The sequence below is a fragment of the Leptonychotes weddellii genome, chromosome 9 (assembly GCF_054177405.1).
Source record: "Leptonychotes weddellii isolate Sample4059 chromosome 9, ASM5417740v2, whole genome shotgun sequence".
In the NCBI taxonomy this organism is placed as follows: Eukaryota; Metazoa; Chordata; class Mammalia; order Carnivora; family Phocidae; genus Leptonychotes; species Leptonychotes weddellii.
The window spans coordinates 56,707,311-56,732,404 of record NC_138377.1 but is presented as its reverse complement, the minus strand read 5'-3'; the positions used below and the strand labels follow the sequence as shown (position 1 = coordinate 56,732,404).

The 25,094-nt window shown below is 40.7% G+C and overlaps 2 protein-coding genes and 1 pseudogene across 8 annotated transcripts in view; 2 read left to right on the top strand and 1 right to left on the bottom strand.

Annotated features, from left to right (window-relative positions):
• Positions 1-25,094, bottom strand: part of SPTSSA (serine palmitoyltransferase small subunit A) — a 975,882-nt gene that overhangs the window by 6,877 nt on the left and 943,911 nt on the right. The gene's annotated exons all lie outside the window — the stretch shown is intronic.
• The window catches only part of NPAS3 (neuronal PAS domain protein 3), an 813,063-nt gene that overhangs the window by 355,441 nt on the left and 432,528 nt on the right, over positions 1-25,094 (top strand). The gene's annotated exons all lie outside the window — the stretch shown is intronic.
• LOC102733267 (transcription factor BTF3 pseudogene) lies at positions 9,235-10,058 on the top strand (annotated as a pseudogene).

Genomic DNA, 25,094 nt, shown 5'->3' with positions numbered 1-25,094 from the left:
GCTCCCTGCTCAGCGGGGGGGGTCTGCTTCGCCCTCTGACCCTGCCCCCTCTCATGCTCTCTCTATCTCATTCTCTCTCTCAAATAAATAAAAATAAAATAAAAAAAAAAAAGTGACTTCAATTGAAAATATCCCCGTTCAACAACTGCCATTGTAATCTACTGCTTTTATTTTCTCTTTTGACTTGCTTCCTGAGTAATGTTTTGGGTCAGTTTCTTGGCAACAGTTCTGATTTTGTCGTTTCCTTTTGTTAGAAGGTCAAAGGATTTTCATTTGCCTAAAAGAAGAAAATCTGTCAAGATTTCAGAAACCCATACTACTATATTACTCTGGATAGAACATAAAACTTTAAATCTGCATCTCTTCTAATTAATACCAATTTATGAACACTGCATGACTTTAAGTCCAATTTACTGAAGCAATTCAAAATGAATCAGAAAAGTTCTAGGTAAAGGAGTTTTGACGGAGATGCAGCCTAATTTGACTGTTGTTATTATCTTCCTTCTTTAGGTAGAGCACATGTCAAAATTCTCTCCTGAAAATTTTGAATCAGAAGTATGATGTAAATGGGGGAAAAATTTTTATAATCTAACCAGGTAGATTATAAGATCAATTTTTAATGTTGAGTGTGAATAAGGAAGAGTTGAAAAGTTGACTTATCATTGAGTTAATATTTGACATCTGAATATCTGGGAATTTTTGGAAAGTAGGTATGGCGAGTGCACTTTGTCTCATTATAGTACAAATACCCCACTGTTTGACTCTTTTACTCATAATGGTATTGATATGAAAAAGCCTTTTTTTTTTTTAACTTTTAAGAGCTTGTTGAAGTATATTTTACACATGATACCATTCACCCACTGTAAGCTGGATAATTTTTAGTAAACTTAAAGGTCTGTGACCATCACAACAATTCAGTTGTAAGACTTTTTCCATCATCCTGAAACTCATGCCCACTTAACAGTAGTCAATCGTGCTCCCACCCCCAGACCCAGGCAAACACCAAACCACTTTTTGTTTCTCTATATTTCTACCTTTTCTAAAGATTTCATGTAAGTGTAATCATACAAGATGTAATCTTTTGTGCCTCGTCTTTTACTTTAGTATAATGTTCTTGAGTATTTCAAATTGTATGTGTAGTTAGTTCTTTTTTATTGCTGAGGAGAAGTTCATTGCATGGATATAGCATGTATTATTTATTTATTCACCAGTTGATAGACATGTGGGTTGTTTCCAATTTTTGCTGTTTTGAATAATGCTGCTATGAACATTGATGGACGAGTCTTCATGAGGAATTACATTCTCACTTCTTTCCAATAGATACACAGTGGTAGAATTTCTGTGTGTTATGGTAAATGCATGTTGATTTTTAAAGAAGATGCAAAAATTGTTTTCCAAAGTAATTGGATTGGACTATTTTACATTCTCACCAGCAACCAAGGACAGTTCCAGTTTTATTTTTATTACAACCAGTTCCAGGTTTTGTTTTGTTTTGTTTTCTGATTGTGTAGTGGCATCTCAGCGTGATTTTAATTCATATTCCTGTTTTAGTTTCCTGTTTCTGTGGAACAGATTATCACACACTTAGCAACTTAAAAAACATACATTTTAATCCACAGTATCTGTGGGTCAGGAGTCTGAATACAGGTTAACTGAGCCCACTGTTGAGTCTCACTGGCTGAAATCAAAGTCTTAGCTGGGACCATGATCTCATGTGAGGCTTGACATCCTCTTCCAAGCTTGATGGTTGAATTTAGTTCCTTGAAGCTGTAGGACTGAAGTCCCCCTTTTCTTGCTGGCTACCAGCTGGGAACCACTCTAAACTTCTAGGGTCCGCTCTAAAGTGGTCCTTGCCATGTGGCCCACTCCAGGAGCAGTTTGCAACATGGTTATTTGCTTTTCAAGGCCAGCAGAAGAATTTCTCTCACTTTGAATCTCTCTTTCAGAGAAGACTGGACCCTCTTTGGAAGGGTTTACCTGATTATATTTAGCTCACCCAGAATGATTTCCCTCTTAATTAACTCACAGTCAACTGATTGGGGACCCTCGTTACATCTACAAAATCCCTTCACCTTTACTGTATTATTCACCCTGATCATGGGAGTGGAACTCCATCATATTCACAAGTATTGCCCAGGCTCAAAGGTCGGGACGTACAGCACATATATACCAGGGAGCAAGAATTTTGATAGCTATCTTAGAATTCTGCTACCACTATTTCCTTAATGACTGATCATGTTGAGACCCTTTCATGTACTTATTAGCCATTCTTATGTCTTCTTTGAAATCTTATTAAATATTTTGCCTGTTTTTTACTGGGTTGTTTTACTGAATTATCAAAGGTCTAAATATGTTTAGGACATAAGCTCTTTATCAGATTCATGATTTGCAAATATTTGCAAGGATTTCAGTCTGTGGTTTCTCTTTCCATATTCTTAATGGTGTCTTTTTGACAAGACAAAGATTTGTTAATATTGATGAGGTCCATTTTATCATATTTTAGTAGATTATACTTTGAGTGTCACATTTGAGAAATCTTTACCGTTTAACCTGAAGTGAAAAAGACTTTCTCTTTTGTTTTCTAGAATTTTATAGTTTTGCTCTTAAATTTAGATCTATGATCCATTTTGAGTTAATTTTTGTGCATAGTCTGAGGGTGTCTAAGTTTATTTAGGCATGTGCATATCCAATTGTTCCAGAAACTTTTGTTGAAAAGACTGTATTTTCCCTCTCGAATTGTCTTGACATTTTTGTTGAAAATCAATTGACCACATACGTAAGGGTTCTTTCTGGACTCTCTCCTGTCCCATTGATCAATGTGTCTATCCTTATGCCAATACCACATTGCCTTGATTTCTATAACTTTAAGTTTTGATGTCAAGTGGTATTAGTCCTACAATTTTTTTTTTAATTACTTTGGCAACTCTAGCTCATTTGAATTTTCATATAAATTTTAAGATCTCATTGTTAGTTTCTATGAAAAAGCCTTCTGTATTTTTCAGTTCCATTGAGATCAATTTGAGCATAATTGCTGTCCTAACAATATTGAATACCCCAGCCCATGCACATAGCATATAACTCCATTTATTTAAGTCTTCTTTAACATCTATAAGCAGTGTTTTATAGTTCTCAGAGTACACACAGGCATTTTACTTCTTTTTCTAAATTTATTACAAAGCATTTCATTCTTTTTGATGACTACTGGGAATGGAATTGTTTTCATAATTTAAAATGTTAATATATCAAAATATATCATTGATTTTTATACATTGATCTTTTATCCTGAAACCTTGCTTAACTTGTGTATTATTTCTAAAATTTTTTTTTAGGATTTTATTTATTTGAGAGGGAGGGAGAGAGAGCACAAGCAGAAGAGGCAGAGGGATAGGGAGAAGCAGGCTTCCTGCTGAGCAGGGAGCCTGATGCGGGGCTCGATCCCAGGACCCTGGGACCATGACCTGAGCCGAAGGCAGACACTTAATGACTGAGCCACCCAGGTGCCCTCTAAAATTATTTTACAGATTCTTTAGGATATTTTACATATAGGATCATGTCATCTATGAATAAATACAGTTTTAATTATTCCTCTCTAACTTCAATGGCTTTAATGTCTTTTTCTTGCCTTATTGCACTGGTTAGAACTTCTAGTACAGTGTTAAAGAACACACCCTATAAAAAGCAAACTTTATAACTTTTAGTGTAGCTTCAACATAAAACTTGAATCACATCTGTTAAGTGTATTTGCTTCTTAGTTGTAAATATCCCTTCTGAGTAGTTATTCTAAAAACCATTTTTTCCCCTAAGACCTGTCTTCTCTTTGCTTTCTTTTTAAGAATTTTGATGAATTTGGGTTTTGTATACACAGTTAAATATTCATGGCTTGGGAGGTTGGTGGAGAGTTCCTTTTATGTCTTTGCCAAGATCCCAGTGATTTCCAGTCCTGAAGTATCTTTATCGATACCAGGGAACATCTTTATGGTGTTACCAACTCTTTTAAGCATATTTTGGTATACTGCCTATTATAGCTTACACTCAAATATGCCATATTTTTCTTTCAAATCTTTTTTTTTCTCAAGGAAGGAACAGAAGGCACATTGGCCTGAAAGTCAAAAGACTTGGAATCTAGTTGCTAGCTAGCAATTTGATTCCTGGCAAATCTCTTAGCTTCTCTGAACTTCTGTTTTTCCTCTGTGTTAGTAAAATCATCAATTGAGTCTTCCATTATAAGCTTCAATACTATTCTGTATTTATATATGCTTTAATATTTTATGATTCTGAGGAATACTGTGCATCATAAGCCAAATAAAATTAATTTTAAAAGATTTTTTAAAATTCAAATTTGTTTTCTATAAAGGAATTGAAAAGTCTCCAATTCACATACAGTCACAGAAGACACCTGTTAAAATTCTTCTCAAACAGCATGGTTATGAAATAGGCAAATTTAGGGTTAACATTAGGCCTTCTGAGAAATCGTATATTCTAAAGCTCATATACCTTTCTCATTTCTTTTAAGACACAATATAAACTATATTATTGTAGGCATCTTCAAGGAAGTCCCCAAATTATTTTGCTTACTGATATTTTGTGGCATCAGTAATGTAAAATTTTATCTTAATTGTATTGTGTTTGGCCTAAAATAAATTATCTGTGTAATTAAACACGTAATAATACATGCCATAAAGTTTTCTGCTAGTCTATCATTTATTATTATTATACTAACTTCTTTATCATCATAACGATAGATCTGAATATGGTACATGATTGCATTTGAACCTGGATTCATATTGACCTTTCAACTGAAGACGGTGTGTTGTCTCATTTAAGACCACAACTGTTAGACCTTAAAGTATCGAAGGCGATATTTTTTTTGTTTTCATGGGGGTGGAGAGGCACTGGGGCAAAGCACAGTATAGCAGGATCAGCTTATAGTGTTTAGCAGTAGCTCAGCTTTTTCAAAGCCTCTTTTTTTTCAAGAGATGCTAAAAGGGTGTTCAAAAAAGATGAAAGCTACATGATTAAAATGAAGCACGCTATAATGTTTAACTGGCAGTTTATGCTACATAGTCTATATACTCTGGTCTAATCATCTTGTATTGTGTCTGACTAGTTTATAGTGGTTGAAAGTTTCTTGGCCAGAAAGGACCTTGTAAAATTAGTTCTTATTAGAAAAAGCATGGATGGCTGCAAAATTTGGAGACGGGCTGATTTTAGTCCTGTCAAATGACATAAATAATCAGCAGGAAGGTTTTGGTCTAATTCAGAGGAAAAAAAAAAAAATCAAGTGGTGTTTGTGTTTAGAATTTCCTAAAAGACAGAATTCCCATCAAACTAATATTTCAGTACTTCCTATGAGTTTGTCCCTGAATCCATGTTTTAAGAAAATCTAACATGCGTATGTGTGTGTACTTCAGAATTTGAAATTAACATATGACAGCTAAAATTATAACATAGGATCATAATACCTTGGGATAGTCCAATGAAGTAAGGATAAGAGATGTTGATCCAGGATATCAGATTGCAAACTTTGAAGTCCTAATGCCTTGTGAGCCAGAAACAAAAAGCTTAATTATTTACTTTCCACCAAGTGGTAGAAAGTTTGAGTTTTGGGGGGTGGGAGGGCTTGGCAGTTTTACTTAATTTTTTTTGTATTGGTATGACCTGTGGTCTTCATTTCCTACGTGAGAAAGCATCTAGTTATTCGATGTATGGCCAGCCAAACAATATAAAGAATTTATATCAGAATAGTGTTTTGGTGTTTTTTAATGTATTCGACTTGTTTAGCTTCTTTATTATTAGGTAGGAATAGTATTTTTGCTTTCATTTTGTGAAGGTAAGCATTTGATAGTTTGTTAATTTACCAATTATTAGGACTACCCACTGCTGCTTGAGTGTTATATATAGGTTAAAAGATAAAACATGAGAGGTCCTAAATACATTGTTTTGGTGAAAGAAACAGGACCATTTTCTTAAGGCTCCCTGAATTTTTAATCCTCAAACCCAAACCTTGCCGGATTAGTTCTGTAAAAACCATTTGGGCATGGTAATGGGTTAACTGCACAGATCTAGTTTTGCTAGGTATGATTTGTTAGATCATTTATCTGAATGATGTTGAAACTGTTAGCTCAAGGGGCTTGTGAAAGGAATCTATAAATAATTAGAGCAGAGCAAAGATTGTTCTGTGTTTGTGATCTTAATGTAAAAGTGTTTGCTGCTTCCAGTGAGGGTGCTATGTCACTGTCACCTCTGGTCTTAGAATAAAATAAACAAATACACAAATCTCCCAAGATATTTTATTTCTCAATTGCTTTGATCTCAGTTTTCAGCTAAGGGTGTGTAGTTTTCCTCTGCCAAACTCTACTAGAGCAGGCGAAATTTTCTTTGACCTATAAATTGCAAGCTTGTGTTACTTCCAATTAATCTTTATAAGCTAGTGAAAAGGAACGCAGTGGCTTTTATAGTTTGACAGCTCTAAAAACAAATTATCTTCAAGTAGATCAACTTTTGAAACTAGAAAAAAACCACATGCAATCTCCAAACTATACATTTTAGTGGCACCTGCTGAGTAACAGGTGTTTATAACTTGGCCATAAAAATTCATTCCAGCCTAGAATCGAAAGTCTCAGCTTAGAAGGAATCTTTAAAAAGAATTGGCTAAAATGATTGACTTTCGGCTCTATCATCTAAGAGGTGCATAAATACAAGACTTAAGGTATTTGGGCATGATCTTATGAAAAAAAAAATTAAAATAAACAAAGGTAGGCCATTTGTCCATGCTGTGGGCCAGGGCCCCTGTAAATTAGAGAGGGAAGTGGAAAGGAAGGGAGAGACAGAGATGGGAGATGGAAGGATCTTGACTGTTGATGGGAATGGCTGCTTCATCACAAGCTTATTGGGTGGATATGTGTTGAATTACAAAATATGGTGTGTGCCTGTACTCCAAGCCTGTCAGGTTGGCAGGTGTTAATGGCTACACTGGTTTCTGTAGATTTTTTGTCTTGGGTTCTATTTCTGTTGCCCTACATCTTACCGATCTGAGGAAGAGTCCAGAGAAGCACAGTTTTGCCTTTAAAAGCTAGGAAAGGATTCTGGAGAGATGAGGAGGGTTCATTTAAAGCAGCTATCATTAGTTTTGTCTTGACCACTTCAGAATCAGTAGAAGTAGACTAAAGTCCTCTTAGGCGTAGTCTGTCTTCAGGGCTCTATTTTTATTTCAGTTACCTTTTCCGGTTTATCAGCATCTTGTCCTCAATCCTTGTGCCACCGTGATGCCCTGGGAGACAAGATTTTCTTTTTTCCTTTTTTCCCTGATCTCACGTCCAACATTCTCCCCACTTCTACCTCATTTCCTGGTGACAGTGGCAGGGAAAAAAATCTGGTCAATTAATATTTGCTAAAATATTCAGCAGAGAGTTTTAGTATCTCTCAAATGGCCTTCCAGGGATTAAGTGTCCATGGAACTCTAAAGAAATTTTTAAGTTCAGATCCTCAGGGAGAAGCAGAGGAGGAAAACAGTTTGGAGACAGGGCGTATGGATGCCTTCTGTGCTTGGAGGGGACCTAAACTGTATGTTACCCAGGTTCAAGTATAATTATTGAACCACCCAGGAGTATGGGGGGAAACTGAATTAGAGGCAAGGCTGCTCGTGCTTGCCAGCTTAGAGATTCAAGTGTCCTGTACTTCACGGGACGTGGAATATGTGCGGCCCTGTTTTCAGTTAACCTTTGGATCTGTAACCGGAGCAGTGTCTCACATACCTGCAAATAATTATGGCATTTGAGTAGGTTACCTGGTGTGAAGCTCGTCTCGACCAGCCTTTCCACGTGGCAATCTGCTGGCTTTGATTTTGCTGGCCTACAGTGGGTCAGCCTGGACATCTCAAGGGTGGTTTTGCAGAGCGTAAATTTTAATGTCAGAAGCATGTGTGTTTTTCATGAAGTGCTTGCACTTACGGGGTAACACGTGCACTTTATAAATTGGGCTGACATTTTCATTGTTTCCTCCTTGTATTATCTTGCTTTGTTGCATGCTTTAATAATTTTTATAAAGTTTATGGCCCCCTGCTGTTCAATATCTTCATATGCTGCATGTTGTTCCTTACATCCTGCTGGGGTGCAGTTTAATGAATTCTTTTGCAGTGAGAATGATATGATTTTTACAGCCTGCCCACAGAGATAGTGATTTTAATATAGTACTTGTTTGACTCTGTGCCCTTGCCCATTTCTTTTAGCCTACACATGTCACCATTGCTAACATCTGAGTGTCGCCAGGCTCTGGCTGTCGAAGCTTGATGCCATGCATGTAATGTTCTCTTTTACTGCACGTTTAATTCTTTATCTCCTCTAATCTTCGCCCTGAATCTCTGTCTTCATTTCCATCTCAGACAGTTTGGCTTTTATGCCAACATCTGTACATTTGCTTTGCATTGAAATTCCAAGAATAACATCTTTGCTGCTGGTGGTCTCTCTCCCTCAGTAATTGAAGGCACACATTCCTTGGATGTGTTATGTGGCGTGATTGAGCAGCTTTAGGTCTTTGTCAAACTTGGGCTTATTTGAAACTAGATAAATGAATTAGGGTTTGTTTTGTGGGCACTTGTGCTTTCTTTTCTTCTCATTGTGCCCCGTCTTACACCACCACTCTTTTTCCCTAATCTGGTTGAACCGTAGAGATTCTCATGTCTCTTTCCAGAAAGGTAGTTAATATTTAAGCACCACCACCTCTACTCTATGCCATGCCTGTCAGTTTGGTCTTCTCCCCGTGTGCCTTTTCTCTATACATCACTATCACCTCTTTCTCCTCCCACCCCCTAACCTCCACCGTTAAGCTGCAATCAATTAGTGTAGGCATTCGTGACAAGGGATGTCTCAAGCTTGGAAAATTCAATGAAGAATTTTAAAAGTCCCAACATTGCAGGGTACACCTCGATATTGACCATGCAAGTCTTGTCTGTGGTTTAAATACAAAATTTACTAAGTGTGTCAGTTAAAATACATTTAGCTGCACATAAGAGTATGCGACCTATAGTTGGTTAAGCAGTAACATGGTTAATCGTCTGACGGTAAGAGCAGTCTGTGGGTAGGAACAGCAGGGGCTCAACGAGGTCAGCCAGGACCCAGATTTGTTCCGTTTTTCTGCACTGCCATCCTCAGTGCATTACCTTTTCCACTTAAAACTTGCCTCATCCGGATCTTGCCTCCCTGCGTGTGTGCACCTAATCTCAGCTGGTCCGCCCGAGACCCCTGAGTGCCAACTCTATTCCCCCGCGCGGTCCCATTTCCACTCCAACAAGATGAAAGAAACTCTCCTGAACCAGGAGAAACTCGCCAAACTGCAAGCACAAGTGCGCATTGGTGGGAAAGGAACTGCTCGCCGAAAGAAGGTGGTTCACAGAATGGCTACAGCAGATGATAAAAAAACTTCAGTTCTCCTTAAAGAAGTTAGGGGTAAACAATATCTCTGGTATTGAAGAAGTGAATATGTTCACAAACCAAGGACCAGTGATCCACTTTAACCACCCCAAAGTTCGGGCATCACTGGCCGCGAACACTTTCACCATTCCAGGCCATGCTGAGACAGAGCAGCTGACAGAAATGCTACCCAGTATCTTAAACCAACTTGGTGCAGACAGTCTGACTAGTTTAAGAAGACTGGCTGAAGCTCTGCCCAAACAATCTGTGGATGGAAAAGCACCACTTGCTACCGGAGAGGATGATAATGATGAAGTTCCAGATCTTGTGGAGAGTTTTGATGAAGCTTCCAAGAATGAAGCAAACTGAATTGAGTCAACTTCTGAAGAACATAAAACTTGAAGAAGTTACTGGGAGCTGCTATTTTATATTATGACTGCTTTTTAAGAAATTTGTTCGTGGATCTGATAAAATCTAGATCTCTAAGATTTTTAAGCCCAAGCCCCTTGGACACTGCAGCTCTTTTCAGTTTTTGCTTATACACAATTCATTCTTTGCAGCTAATTAAGCTGAAGAAGCCTGGGAATAAAGTTTGAAACAAGGTTAATAAAGTTCTTTGCCTAGGGAAAAAAAAAAAACAACTTGCCTCATCCGTATTTTGGCATTTTGAGAATATATGATAACAGGTGTGGTATAACCAATGCTAAGCTTTTAGTTGGGTTCCATTTGTTGCAGCCCTAATCCAGAAGACTGTAATCCCTATGAAAGCAGGGGCCTTGTCTCTTTTTGTCCCTAATCATGTTTTTAACACTGTCTGAGTCCCTGGAACATAGTGGGTGATCAGTATGTTACTTACTGAATAAATGAACCTCGGGAATGACATTTTTGAACTTCTGTTACTTGCTCCTATCATTGAATGCTGTATGCTAGGGTGAAACTTAACATTTGAATCAAATAATAAGGCAGGTCTCTTTGTCAGCTTCTATCTCACTGTGTAATTAAGAGGCTTTAGTGGCTTATCGTTTCATTAGATGCTTTTCCTAAGTCAATAAGCAACTCCCTTCTGTTTCCCTGGGCCAGCCCATTGCACGGTTCATGCCATCAGGAAAGACCAGAAGGAGAGATGGAAGGCACAGGTTTAATTTACTCATGTGTGACACTGTGGAGTCCGAGGTCACCCTGCCTCCTTCTCCTCGGCTTGCAAGACAAGGGGAGGTGCTGAGAGGAGTAAAGGAAGGGAGTCAGTAGAGACAGGAATGGGTGGGAATTTGCTGCAAGCTCTCCCCTGCCTTCTCCTCTCCCTCCTTCCCACTGGGCCAGGTAGTTAAGGGAGATGTTAATGGCGGGCATGTGACAAAGGGATATGTTCCAGACTATTGATATCTTCCCAGAGGAGCATGAGTAATAATGGATTTGCTCTAGAAGAAAAGACGTCAAACAGAAATAAATGTAAACTTGAGCCTATGCAAAAACTCTCTTCTCACCTTAGCTTTTTTATGAAACTTGCCCTAAAAGTTATGGACCACATAAGAGAGGCCAGGGGATGAATTTGGTTTCAAGGGCATAAACATTGAATTGCCATTTGTACTGATTTTCAGATGCAATTTAAAAATTAATCCAGAATGTTCGGGTCATGGGTATTATGAAAGCTTTTTATTGTAATCCTAGACAAAACTTTATTACGCCATAAAGAAGTCAGGAGTCTTTAGTGAAAATTGTAGTTGACAGGAAAATAAAGTCGATTCCACTTAAAGCTAAAAGGTAGAGTAGGTCAGGAGATGCTTCTATGTATCTTTTACTTTAGAGCGCACTTATAGCTCAGGAAAGGAAGTATATTGATATTCTTGAAGTGGACGTCTTTCTCCTGTGTTCACTAAACCTGAGTTAGCCAGGTGGAAGGATGCCGAATTAAGCCTTTATTACTCTGCCTGGGGCACTGGAGCTGGTGTTACCAGCCCAAGGATGAATGTTCAGTGCCAGCGACACGCTGCCCTCTGCTGAGACCACAGAGTTCCCTCCCTTATTTTTCACATCTCATCTAAGTACTTAAATAAACATATCTTGAATGATACCGTTTCCTGCAATCTCATTTCATTCTTCACTCGCCTTTCTCAGTTGCTGGAAATTAAACATTATCATCATCACATCTTAACAGAAAGATGATGGGGTCCATAGAAATGTTGATTCAGGGTTAGGAGCATTTCATCTGTGATCTTTGCCCTCAAGGAAATTAGGACCTATTAGAAAGATTTATAATCATAAATGTTCAGTGTTCAGTTTATAATGCCAGTGCACTCCTCCCAGGAAAAAACAGTGTAAATGGAGATTAGCTTCCTAGCTGAGTCCACAGAGCCTGTGTACCCATAATGGAACCCAGCAGTAAAACTGACCATCCTCATTTTTTTTTTAAGATCTTATGTATTTATTTGAGAGAGGGAGAGAGAGAGAGAGTGCGCCCGAGCAGAGGGGAGAGTCGGAGGGAGAGGGACAAGCAGACTCCCTGCTGAGCAGGGAGCCCAATGTGGGGCTTGATCCCAGGACCCCAGGATCACGACCTGAGCTGAAGGCAAATGCTTAACCCACTGAGCCACCCAGGTGCCCCATAAAACTGACTATCCTTTCATACCTTATAGGTCCTGGGAGCAGCTTTCCTTGCGCCTCGGGGCGCTAGCGTGGTGCTGGGCAACATTTTGAAATAGATCGAAACTGGTTAGAATACCTTTCTATCAGCATTGCTGACGACACCTTTACCTGTTAGTAAGGTTTCCTCAGGCCTGTAGTACCCACATGTCCTTAGGTTATTCTGTGTCTGCCACCCTAAGCCCACCATTTGGGGAAAAGAGGTAAGATAAGCTCCTTACCCTCAAAGAGCTCCATTGTTCAGAAATTTTCTTTTCTAGTTTTTGTTGTTTTTTGTTTTGTTTTGTTTTGGTTTTTTTTACATCATCAAAATTCCAGCTCTCGGTGCATCTCAGTTTCTCTAGGGATTAAGAGAAAAGCAAACTGGGGACATCAATGCATGCTGCTGTGTGAATTATTAATAGTCTTTTTCACCTCCTCAGATGATTCACTTTCTAAACAAGTATGTTTGTTAAATCAGACAAATTTCTAACCAGAGTTACTTGTGTTATTTCAGACACTGTAGCCAAAGGTAAGGGAAAAAAAGCTCAAAACATTTCTTAAATGTTTTTAGAAGACCACTCAAAAATATTTATTGGCACCGTAGGTTATAAATGAAGATAGTCCTGTCACAAATTAGAATGTGGGCACAAACACACAAAACTATAAACAAGGTATAAAGTGAAAGCTAGAAGAACAGTATAGAATATGGTGTAAGAGCTCAGAGCAGAACAAGATGCTTTCCAACTGTCCATTGACAGAAAGCTGAGTGAGGCCTCTGGATGAGGCTTACCTGACAGGGTCTGTGTAAGTTTAGCTGAGGGTGAGAGTCTGGGCGGGCCAAGAGAAGAGTCTAAGCAAGAGCACTGCAATGCTGCCCTGGAGGAGCCTGGCCTCCGGAGAGGTCCCTGTTTCTCAAGAGTTGTTCTGCTGTGGAAGCAGAGAGAATTAGAAATCAACACCTGACCACCCTGCACTTTGTATACTTGAATTCTCTTCTCAGCTCTAAGAGCAAGCATCTTAGGAGAAAGGGCTCAGCAAGATCAAGTAACTTGCTTGAAATCCTCTAGTTGGTAAATAGCAAGATCATGATTATGATCTTGATCTGCCTGATTTTCGAGCCCACGCTCATGTCACTGCGTAGCCTTCGCCTACTTATCCCCAAGGGGACTTGGCCCAGCAGCCATGGGGGAGGGATGGGGCACTCATCAGCTTTTGTCAGTTGAGAAATGTCTGCCTGTGGATGGGTACATTTATTTAAATCTGTGTACTTTGAGAAGACTTCCTAATGTTAATTTTCACAAAAATAATGGCATAATTTAGCAAACCCTCTAAAGGGAGGACTAGCACAAGAACCCCTCATCTTGAAACGAATGGTACAAATGACTTATTTTTAACCATTTGAGTTCATGCCAAAACAAGGTGAGTTGTCCAGAACAACATGGTTCTTTTTTGAAAATGTGTCTAGTCTTGCCTGTTTTTTAAAAGACCTTTTCTATGAAATGCACCAGCATTCTACTGCAGAAAATGCCTTCGTTCATGTGGTAGCTCCAGCATTTCTGGGCATTCTGAGAGCCCAGGGGCCATGAAAAGGTCTGCAGCTCCCCTTCATGTCTCTTTCTTCAGTTGCACAATCACCTTCATCTTAGATCACTTTGGAGAAGTTTATTTGTCTTTAGAGACATGCATGCTTTCTGTTTGGGGAAGAAGTAGTCAGGACTACAGTTGACCCTTGAACAACATGGGTTTGAACTATGCAGGTCCACTTATACACAGATTTTTTTTTTTTTCTTCAATAAATACAGTGCAATACTGTAAGGGTTTTTTCTCCTTATGCTTTTCTTAATATTCTTTCGTTTATTGTAAGAATAGGGTGTATAATCCATATAACATACAAAATTCGTTATTCAACTCTTTATGTTATCAGTAAGGCTTCTGGTCAACTGTAGGCTGTCGGTAGTTAAATTTGGGGGAAGTCAGAAATTACATGCATATTTGCAACTGTACGGGGGTCAGCACCCCGAACCCCTGTGCTGTTCAACAGTCAACTGTATTTTTTGGGGGGGGGTGAGGAGGGATTCAATTTTGGTGTCACTAAAGTGCCTTCGGTTGGAGGGTGATCCTGGCCCACTCCGGTTCCTTCTGGCCTGAGTTTTCAGTTGCGCACTGCCCAGCTCCGGGTGCTTCCTCTGCCCCTCTCACGGCTCCTTAGCACTTCCGTCTGAGAGTGGCTGTCAGAAACTGGAAAAAACCAAACCTCAAGTCAAAGCTTTTGAGAGAATTTTGTTGAGGAAGGCGACTAGAAGCATGTTTTTAATACTATGAAATTTGGGGATTGTCCATGGCTTTCTTGATTGAGGCCATGTCTATGCTATTGTGATTACTAAGATTTGTCTGCACTTTAATTGTTGGTAGGGATTATACGCAAACAATGAATCATGGAACGCTACATCAAAAACTAATGATGTATTGTATGGTAATTAACATAACATAATAAAATAAAATTTTTAAAAAATACACCTTTAATATACTTCTTATATTGTTAAACAACCAGTTTCATCCTGGAATGGAAATAGAAGGATAAGACCCTGAATGCAGACTACTAAAAGACAGTTACAGTCAAATACTTTTTTTCATGATAGAATTGTTTTAATTACTTATGGAAGGTAAGTACATAAAATCATCTTTCCAGACCTGGTTGACTACATATTGTATTTAACAAATTAACTAACTAATTGACAAATGCTCTAATGATCATGATTGTATTAACCAGTGAGATTTTTGCTCATTTCTGGGTGGCTCTCGTATTCAAATTCTAAGCAGTAATTTTTCATCATTAAAGAGGTTTGCAAACATCATTATAATTGTTCCTGCCCATCCCCCATCCTTTCATCTTTCTTTTTTTTCCCCGTTTGTTGAAAAGAATAAGCAGAGTATTCTGAATGGTTACTTCTTTCCTTCTTCTGGCATCTGACAGTAAGCTTAGTTATGCACAAATCATTCTGTGCATTATGAGTCACTGGCTCTTAGGCTCATTTTTGGTGAAATTAAATTTGTCCTTTTCCTTCACTGATGGGAATATGAGCTTGCCGTGTTGGCTTCCTTCTCAAAGGGAGTGGGGATGCTAGTGGCATGACTGGAGGGAATAACTTTATATCCTTTCATACAGTCTCTGGGTGGAATTGTTGAAGGACAGAAGATTTTTCTCTAGCAGGAGAGAGACGTTCCCCCCCACCCCCGCCCCGCCCCGCCCCCGCTACAGAAATCCCACACTCCAGGTCCTTTGACACATCACTGACTGTTGGAGAGCGTGGAGCCAGTGTTTACTGCTGGTTCTTGGGTGTTAAACAGCCCTCCACTGCTTTTATGGTACCATTAATTGCACTTAATGCAGCTGCATTTCTAGAACGCTTGGCTAGGCTCTGAAAATTAAGTAGAGGGTACTTTGTTATAAAATTCACTGTAATGAGCTCTGGTGGGACAGGGTCTGTTAAGTTTGAAATTACCTCGGGCCATTTCTAAAGGACTTCTTAAAATATTTCATATCTATAAAAGTTTGTAACTAGATAAATAGCCACAGAGAGAGTGTTGTACCAGGCAGAAGGAAATCCACATTTCTCCTCGGTGCCATCTTTGAAAAAATATGAATGTTTTGAATGTTGGAGAGCAGTGTTTGTTTTCTGCATCGTCCTCTGCCTCCCAGATCCACTAAATTCCAACTTTTCGGCTGTCCTCGCGTTAGCCCAGCTTGAGCTATTTGCACCATAATTTATAGATACAGACCTCTTTCTTTCTTGGTTCTTGTTTTGTTTTTGAATCCGAATCCTACACTGAACTAGAATAAATAGAGGACCCCTCTCTGGGTGTACATAAATTGGTTCAAGAAGAGGTCACACCTCTAAGAACAAAAGCACTGAAGAGACAGCTGTAACTACTAGCCAATTAGTCTAACGTTACAACTACGGGCCGGGGCCTGAGACGGATTCCTGGTACCTGGCTGATAGATGCTGAAAATGACTTTAATTTCCCCAGGATTCTTGGGCTATGTGACTGACTGCGGTAATGCTCTGCGGCTAATAAATTTTCAGATTGACTCATTTACCGGGTAGCTTTACCAAAACATCCAGGTAATCCGTACGTACTCATTAGAGACAGGGCCAGAACGAATTCCCTTAGGACTGATTTGAAAAACCTCGCTGGGATCAGCCTCACTGAGCTTTAGATGCACTGGCACAAATCAGGTGGAGGATCTTCTATGGTTTTAGTGCAGCAGTATATCTGAGTTTTGTAGTTAAAGTTTGAGCATGAGGTAATTAGAGCCCTCCAAGCTTGAAATTCATGAACCTTATTCCCCCTTTAATAGACTCTGCACAAGCTTGCCAAGCTCACCATTTGACTGATGGTATAGACGGAGCCTTTGTTAAAAGCCTCTGGTCAAAATGTAGTTTTAGAAATTTCAAAATCCGTTTTCTTTTCTATTTAGCTCTTACGTGTGTAAACAGGGCAGACTGCTGCGTGTTATTACCGAGGGTCAGACGGCAGCCTGCTGTGCCCTTTGGAAATAGTCACTAGTCAATAATCAAATACATGCAGCTGGTTGCGGCACCACACCTGCCGTCCAGATGGGTCTGACAACAAACATGACACGACCAATCAGGACCGCAGAAGAGAGGGGGCGGAATGCCGTGCGTCTGTTTGGTTTCTTGCGCTGTTTATCCCTCCTGGCAAAAACTGGAAGATAACCTTTACGCGGCTACCAATGTGGTGGTAGGCAGCGCTTGAGCGTACGTGTCTCTGCGTTAGGCGGCTGTAATCTCATCAAGCCTCCCAGTGCCTACCTTGTACACATTCTTTAAGAAGTTGAGCCTCTAAGTGTGGAATTTGAAGTATACACACACACACACACACACACATATGTATATGTATATATATGGATGTATGCGCACCTGCTGATCCATGTATGAGCACATTCATAGTGGTATGCTCCGTGCCACCACACCCTCTTTCTCCGTTTACTTTTATCGAAGATCATTATGCTAAAAATGCGGAACACAGAATCAAGGTCTAGCTGTAGTCTTAAGGATTTTTTACCTGTGCCAAAATATTCTAACACCGATGGCCGTTTTTATCAGTCCTGGTTGTGAACAAGGCCATGACATGTGATTTTACTCTGCCAAATCTGCAGAGGTTTTTGTTTCGGTCTTTTTGATTTACACCTGATTCCCTAGAATACACGTCTTTGAGAAAGGAGAAGGGAGCTGCTGGTTACCACCACCTCATCTGTGTCAAATACCGTGCGAGGCACGTCACGTACATTATCTCATTTAATCCTTGAACAACACGCTGGAGTGGGCAGTAATACGTTCATCTCTCTGGTAACCGTATTTCTCTGAGATTTTACTAACTGGCTCTAGGTCACACACACCCTAGGAGACGACAGAAAAGTTCTATTTATAGAATATCCCCTTAGTGACTCTCCGTAATCTTCCTCATCAAAAGCATTTTACCAGCACCCATTTTTATTTTGCCACAGAGAGCTTTTTAAAAACCCAGATTGCATTAAAATGCATTTATTCCTTACTCTTTGCTAGGTCTTTGCTGGAAAACTGTCACAAATATTGAGATTTAGCCCTTGCCACAACTCTTTGAACAAAGAATGATTACCTCACTGTCCAGATGGGGAAACCAAGGCCTGGATGTCAGGTGTCTTACCCTCGTTCACCAGCTGGTAAATGGCAGAGCTGAGACTAGAAATAAGGGTTTCTGTCCCTCAGAATTATGCTCTTTCTACTAAACTACAACTGTCTCCCCACTTCTTAAGTACTCCTAAATACTCAGATGAATAAAAATGTGAAGACCCTTTGACGAGTATGACAGAGGACAGAGCTAGACCCAGGCTGACATACTAACTGCGGAAGAAGTTCCTTCTAAAAAAACAGTGTCAGAAAATGAGGCAAATACACCTCTGAGGGCAATACAGGGAAGGAAGAGCGCTTCCTCTTCTTCTTGACTGGGGGTTAAATTATGAGGAAAAAAGATGGAGGTGGCTCGCCGCAATGCCACCTATTAAAGTGAAGTTGGCCCAAGACCATTAGTGACCACATAGTCCCTCTCAGATTCTGAAAGCCCTGAAGTGAGTGGTTTTCAAAGAAAAGAAGAGAGAAAAGCTAGTGAGTTGAAAGAGTACGAGGAACCTTGAGTATTTTCTTCTAACTGCTGAGGATGAGGCTTGTTTCAACAACATTTTGGAAATTCCAGAAGCTTGTCTTTCTTCCTTCCCATCTAGAACATTGAACCTCACTGAAGGTGAGGCAGCTAAATAAAAGACACTTGTGTTTTCTCTGATTACTTAATATTCTTTTAGTTCACAACTGGGTATATTAATAATCTGTTGTGATACCAGCATATGGGTATTTGATAGATCTTGGCTACAAGGAGGAATTGTTGACTGCTTTTGTGATCCAAGAGTTAGAGGGACTCCAAAAGCAATTCCAGGTAAGTCCTCTATTTATAACATTTTAAAAGCTTTTGCCATCCCAAGAGATGCAAGGAAGGAAGGAGAGACTGGTAACCAAGTGGACCAGGAAAGCGCATCCTTTTTGATGAGTGAAATGAAGGACACTATTGGTAGTGTGAGGTGAGGTAGAAGCCTTAAAATTACCCTTTCTATAGCACGTGGCCATCTTTGTATACAGAGAGAGTTTCGCATTTTCATGAAATTGGAAGGAAGATCACTCTAGCAGTGGAGACCTGGATCTTAGGAAAGAATGCCTGATTTCCCTATTTACACAGTGGAGAAAAACAAGGGAGAGGGAGACCAGTCTGAAATGATGAGCCTGCAGGAGCAGCAGTATGGAGACTCTTAACAGGAGAGGTAAAGGGATGATTTCAAGAGAACAATGATGGCTTGATTTCAGTGTATTTCCCTATAGAAATATACTTTGGAATGTGAATCATAGATGATTATGTTATCTGACCATCATCTAGAAGAACTTGTTCTTTAAGTTGAGATCCTTTTGGCTGGATGAGGCACCTCACCATGAATCATCATTTTTGTAGATTCAGGTGATAGTAAAATATTGATTTTTTTAAAAAGTGATGTGTTACCCGTTTCTCAACCTAACTTGAACTCTGGACAGTTTTGTAGCTTCTTTCAGGGTTGTCCATCTTCTATAGCTTGTGGCTGTTGCTTGCTGCTTCTTAGGGTGTAAACATTCTCAAGTCACTTAAAAAAAAAAAGTTTTCATCCTGGGTATTCTCCCACTTCTCTGCCCATCCTTTATCCCTTATTCTCCTTCCTTTCACTTACAAATTCCTCAAAAAGGAATTTAAGGTGTGTAATTCGTGGTTGTCACCTGTCATTTACTCCTCAGTGGACAGCAGTGCCCCCACCCAAGGTCTTCAGAACTCTTCCTTGGCATTTGACATAGTTGAAGAGTCGCTCCTTCAAATGTTCTGCTCTTCTTCTTTTTTTTTTTTTTTTAAAGATTTTATTTATTTATTTGAGACAGAGAGAATGAGAGAGAGAGAGCACATGAGATGGGGGAGGGTCAGAGGCGGAAGCAGGCTCCCTGCCGAGCAGGAAGCCCGAGGCGGGACTCGATCCAGGGACTCCAGGATCATGACCTGAGCCGAAGGCAGTCGCTTAACCAACTGAGCCACCCAGGCGCCCTGCTCTTCTTCTTTGTAGGTAGGACAACATCACCTCTTTAGCCACCTCCTGCCCCTCCGATGGTTCCTTCTCAGGTGCTTCGCTGACTCTCTTTCCTCTCTTTAAATGCAGATGTTCCCCAGGCTGGCCCCCAGCCATCCCTCCTTCTGCCCTTCTGTGGCTTCTCTGCCTATTGTATGCAAATGACTTGCAGCTTAGTCCTCACCATTGCCACGCCTCTACCTGGAGCCTCAGGTCTGCCAGACATCTCCTCTCCCTGCGCCTGTCCTAAAGATCCCTCCAGTTCCACGTCCTACCTTCTTAGCACCTTCTCTTCTAAAGGTCCTGTTACAGGGACTGATTGAACCATCTCTACTGTCAGGCACCCAACTTGTCTACTGTCTCACACGTGTTCTTCCTTTCCCTTAATAGTCAATTTATGAACTCTCCCATTCTCACCTAAATACCTTTAGAACCGAACTCTTCTCTAGAGTCTTCTTGACTTATTTCCCAGGATTAACTCATCATCATTTCTTGCCTATGCAGTAGCCATAACTTCATCTTCCCTGCAAACACAATTCTATCCTGTGCATCACTCGTGTGTTTTGCTGAATTTGTGCTGTTGTGTAGGCTCTTCTCTCTACCTCAACCACACCTCTTACCACCACGTCCCTGGCTTGTTTGCCTGGAAAATTTCTACTCCTTTCTATCCCAGGTATCTTCCTCTCTTTTAAATCTTTGCATTTCACTGAAGTTAGATGTCCCCTTTCCTGAGATCCTCCAAAGAAACCATTATTTTATTACAGTTTGTATTTCTGTCTCCCCAGTCTCTAGATTCCTTGAGAGTACCGACTCCCTGCCATTTCCAGAACTGGATAAGTGTCTCCCATCCCAGGGCCTTTATACTTGGTCTTCCTTCACCTGGACGTCATGCCGCTCCGTCACCTGATCCCTCTTTCTACTCAGAGTGTTGGAGACGTCTTTTCTGATTTTGTTTTTATCTTCAGAAATTCCTACTAACTTTTTCCCCTTCTCCCCTTTATTTTTTTCATGCCACTTACATAATTAGATGTTTGTGTATTGTTGTTGTTCTTGTCTGCCCCCTCCCTCCCCGCCCCCACCATGTCACCTCCATGCGGGCATGTTTGTCTGCTTTGCTCATGCTTCCCTGGCTTATCACTAGAGGGCCTGGCACGTAGTAGGCCCTCAATTAATACTTAGGTGAGTGTTTGAATTGTACCTTTTCCAACCGACATAATACTTGGCACAGAGTGACCTGCAGTAAAGGTTTATTAAAAGAATAAACATGGAGTATGCATTTGACCGTGGTTAAATAAATTGCCATGTCTGAACCCACTAAACTGAAGAGACCAGTAGCTTCCTGGAAAAAAAGAATCAAGACAGCTGGAAGACAAATAAAAATGACTGGCTAGTGGCAAAGTCCATTCTCATCAGAATGCTGGTTCAGTTATTCAGTTCAGATTTTTGGCAAGTGATGCAGATTCTTTTTCAGAAAATGTTGATTGATTGCACAGTTGTACCCACTTCATTTGCAAACCTTCATTATCTCTTTTTCCTTTCCTCCCTCCGTCTGCATTTAGAAGGGGAGGAGCTGTGTATAATTCTACAAAGCAATTTTTGTGAATAAACCAACTTACTGGCTGCTACTTTCAGTCTCGCGGTTCCACACCGAATACAAGTGTCTGCTTTAGTCCTGTGTTCTCTCTTGCCTGGGTCCGTGGCATTCATTCATTTGCCTATTCATTTGATTACTCATTCATTCGAGGAATCATTTGTTCAGTTCCCTTTAGTGCTCAACCTGGTACAAGATACATGTGGATGCTTGGCTGTGGTCTAAAGCCAGAGTTCTTGACCTAAGGTCAGTGGAGGATGGGTTGCAGAAGCTCTCTGGGATTTTTGTAATTGTATGCACCAAGTTTTGTGTTTGAATATTGCCTCAGGAAGAGGGTTTGCTTAAACAGCTCTGTTATTCAAAGCAAGCAATAGGTTAAGAACCTCTGATAGAGGCTTGAGCTGAGCCTTGAATCTAAATAATAGGTCTTCAAATTAGGGTTTTTCTCCTTGATATGTGTCATGGTCAATGTAAGTATGAAAGAGTATGCTTGTGTGTGTCTTCCAGTCCAGGTCTGAAAGTCAGGGCAGCCTGTTTACTATCTCTGCACTCCAAATAGTGCCCCCATGTCTTAGCTTCTAACTCTGCCCAAATCAGAGACTCTGTAGGTTCCCAAGAGGCAGATGGCAGTGATGATGCAGACCTTGATCTGCTAACACAAGCAAGACCTAGCGCCTGCTCACTTACCATTGATAATTGTGTGGACTTTTGTTTATATGAAATCAGAAGGAAGATGGTGGGGTTTTAAGAGCTGATTTTGGTTTCCATTGGCGGTGGCTGTGTACATTTACCTAATCAAGTTATGTCTGAGGCATTCAGCATCTTAAAATGAATGCCAATTACTGCTGGAATAGGCCGTGAGTGAATCCTTCAAAAGAAAATTCAGTGGGCAGTTGCTGACACTCAGTGAATTGCTGGCTCTTTGCCCAAGTATGTGTGAAATGTTTGCACTGGTTTGAGGCCCTGATTGCAGTTGGCTCACAGGGTTTGTGGTGACACTGTAGATTTGATATCATGCCATAGGAAAGGCAGAGCCCGGGCACAACATGCAGAGAAACAAAATGTTCCCAATATTTAAAAAAAAAAAAATCCTAAATATTTCTAATATTTAGGAAAAATGCAGTCCCAATATTTCTGTTAAATTTGGAATTAAGTTAGTGATTTAGAAAAGTCATCTTTGGCCTACCCTCTGCTTTTCATAGCAAGGAGGAGAGAGCTGACATGTGCTGAATGCCTCCCTTGGGCTCAGCATGGGGCTCTAGAATGCTCATTCATTCACAAATATTTATTGTGCACCTTCTGTGTTCTGGGCCCTTTTCTGTCAGGGTTTCAGCAGTGCACAAAATGATTTCCCCAGCTTATGAAGGTGAAAGACTAGCGGAGGAGAGAGGTGATATGCAAATAAGTTCTAGAAGGGAAATTAAAGGAGGGCCGGGCTGTCACATGTCTCACAACAGCCGTGTGAAGCATTAACCCTTCTGACAGATTGGGAAGTTGAGGTCCACAGAGCCTAACTTGTTCAAGATAACCCGGCTAATTAGAGACAAATGGAGGATTGAAAACTTGGGTCAGCCTGACTCCAGAACCCAAGTCCTTTCCTCTGCTCATAACTGTTCCCCAGTGAACTCTTCCTGCAAACAGAGAGCAGGAAGCATTTGGGGGAAGGAACCAGATGCCCGACAACGAGGACCTGAATCACCGCAGTCCCCTTCAGAACGCCCAAGGGGATGTGACGGTCCGTTTGGCGACTGCGTTGTCTCACGCGGTGTGAAGCTGTCTGCTGTGATGTAGGCATGTGCTTCAGGGGCCTCAATGTCAGCGGTGGTGTTGGAGTGTTGCGGGAGTAGTGGAAGGTCAGGGTCTTCAGACCAAGTGCAGTGGACCTCGGTCTTCCTTGGTGTAATCGTGTGACTATAAAACTATGGTATTGAGCCTCAGGAAGGTGCGGTGGTAGTGGGGGGACCCAGCCTCACCAGCAACTGTAGGAGTGTGACAGTCCAGCGGTGTTGCAGCTTAAGGGAAAACAACTTGGAGTGGGCAAGATGATGAGCCCGAAACCTTGCTATGTGTAACCACGTCAATGTGCATTTGTCCTTGCCTTCATAGCTGACCAGTGGATCCCAGGGTCCTGTGTGTGTGTGCGTGCGCGCGCGCTGCCGAAGTGAGCATACAGGGTCTTGACTGTTGTATTTCACTGTCCTTGTGAGCTAACCTTCCATTCGCCATCTCCACCATACCCCTGCTCTGAGGCCTTTCCTGCCCCCACTCTCCCTGTCTTATCCTTAGTTGAGAGTTGATAACTGCACATTTACTACATTTAATCCTTTTGCTTATATATCAGTCTCCCCACTAGACTCTGATCCCCGGGAAGGTCAGGGTCTTTTCATTTGAATATTCTCAGAGCCTCAACAAATATTTTGCATGGATGCCTTTAGCTCTCTTATGATGATGTATAAAGAGAGCATCTAGATATGAAAATCGGAACCTGGCTTATGTCTCTAGCACCTAGGGAAGTGAGGTTAATATCTTTTATACTGCTATGTATTCACTAAATTTCGGATGAATAAATGTGATACCATAGCCTGAGATGGTTAAGCTTTGGAAATTGATCAGAATGACTTTCAAGCAGGTGCTGTTATAAGCAGAGAATTGTGTCCTTTGAGCCAACACCCCAGTGCTTCATGGAACTATTCATGTTGACTCTACTTTTGGCAGAAAGAAAGTCACTAAATGCACTGCCAAGCATTGATGTGGCACAAGGGGTGGGGGGCTGCTGTCTGAGAGAAAATACGAATATGACTGAATATATGAATGGACGAACAGGACAGAGAAGAGGAAGAGGGCAAGAGACATTGCCTTCTTTCTCCCACAGAAACGCAAGCTGCTTCCCGCACATCCAGCGTTTCTTAGCTCCCTGTCCTATCTATCCTATCAGTGGCCTCGGAGAACCTGAAGGATGAATGGAGCATTAGATTGGAAGTAATAACGTTGTGCCTGACTTACCTCCGAATTTGTAGCAGATGTTACAAATGTCATAACATAAAATTTGGGGATCAGACTAGGAAAACAAAATCAAGGTCACAGATGTGTACCTCTTCCTTTTACCATCGAGTGCTGACCTGCAGCATACTGTTTCATTGATAATCTCTACCCCCTCCTACTGGATGGAATCATGCCAGTAACAGCCGGTGAGCTGCTGAGGTCAGAAGGGGGAACAATGGTATGGTAGAGCTCAACTGAAAGGATTTGAAGATAGTTTTCAAAATGAAAGTATAAGCCTTTTTTTCCCCCCAGACCCTACTGAACGAGCAAACCAAATCTAACCCGCATTAAAAATGTAGCATGCTCAAAATCTGTTCAGCTGATTAGTGAGGGAGGTCATTTCTGTCAATTAAAAGACAAGTTTTAAACTTTGCAGAGTTGGTGTGGCATTGAAATCTCAAATTTGATGTGATCTGTTTTTCCGGTTGAGAGCTCTGATCAGAGAATACTTGGTGTCTTTTTATAAACTATGCAGTTAATTCATGAGAACACACGGTGTTTCTTCCTGACATAGACTAGGTGATTTGTAGAGGAAAGTGGTCATTGGAAGAAGAGGAATTTACATAAGAACAAAGACAATAACAGCAACAAAAGAAGAAGCTCAAATTGATAGCCTGGGGATTGTACTCAGAAAGCAGAGCACCTTCATACCTCAGGCCCACATTCAGGCTCCATGCCCAAGCCAGGGTCTGTGTCGCCCACTGTCTGTGGCCCACTTGACCTTCTGTCACACAGGACCGCC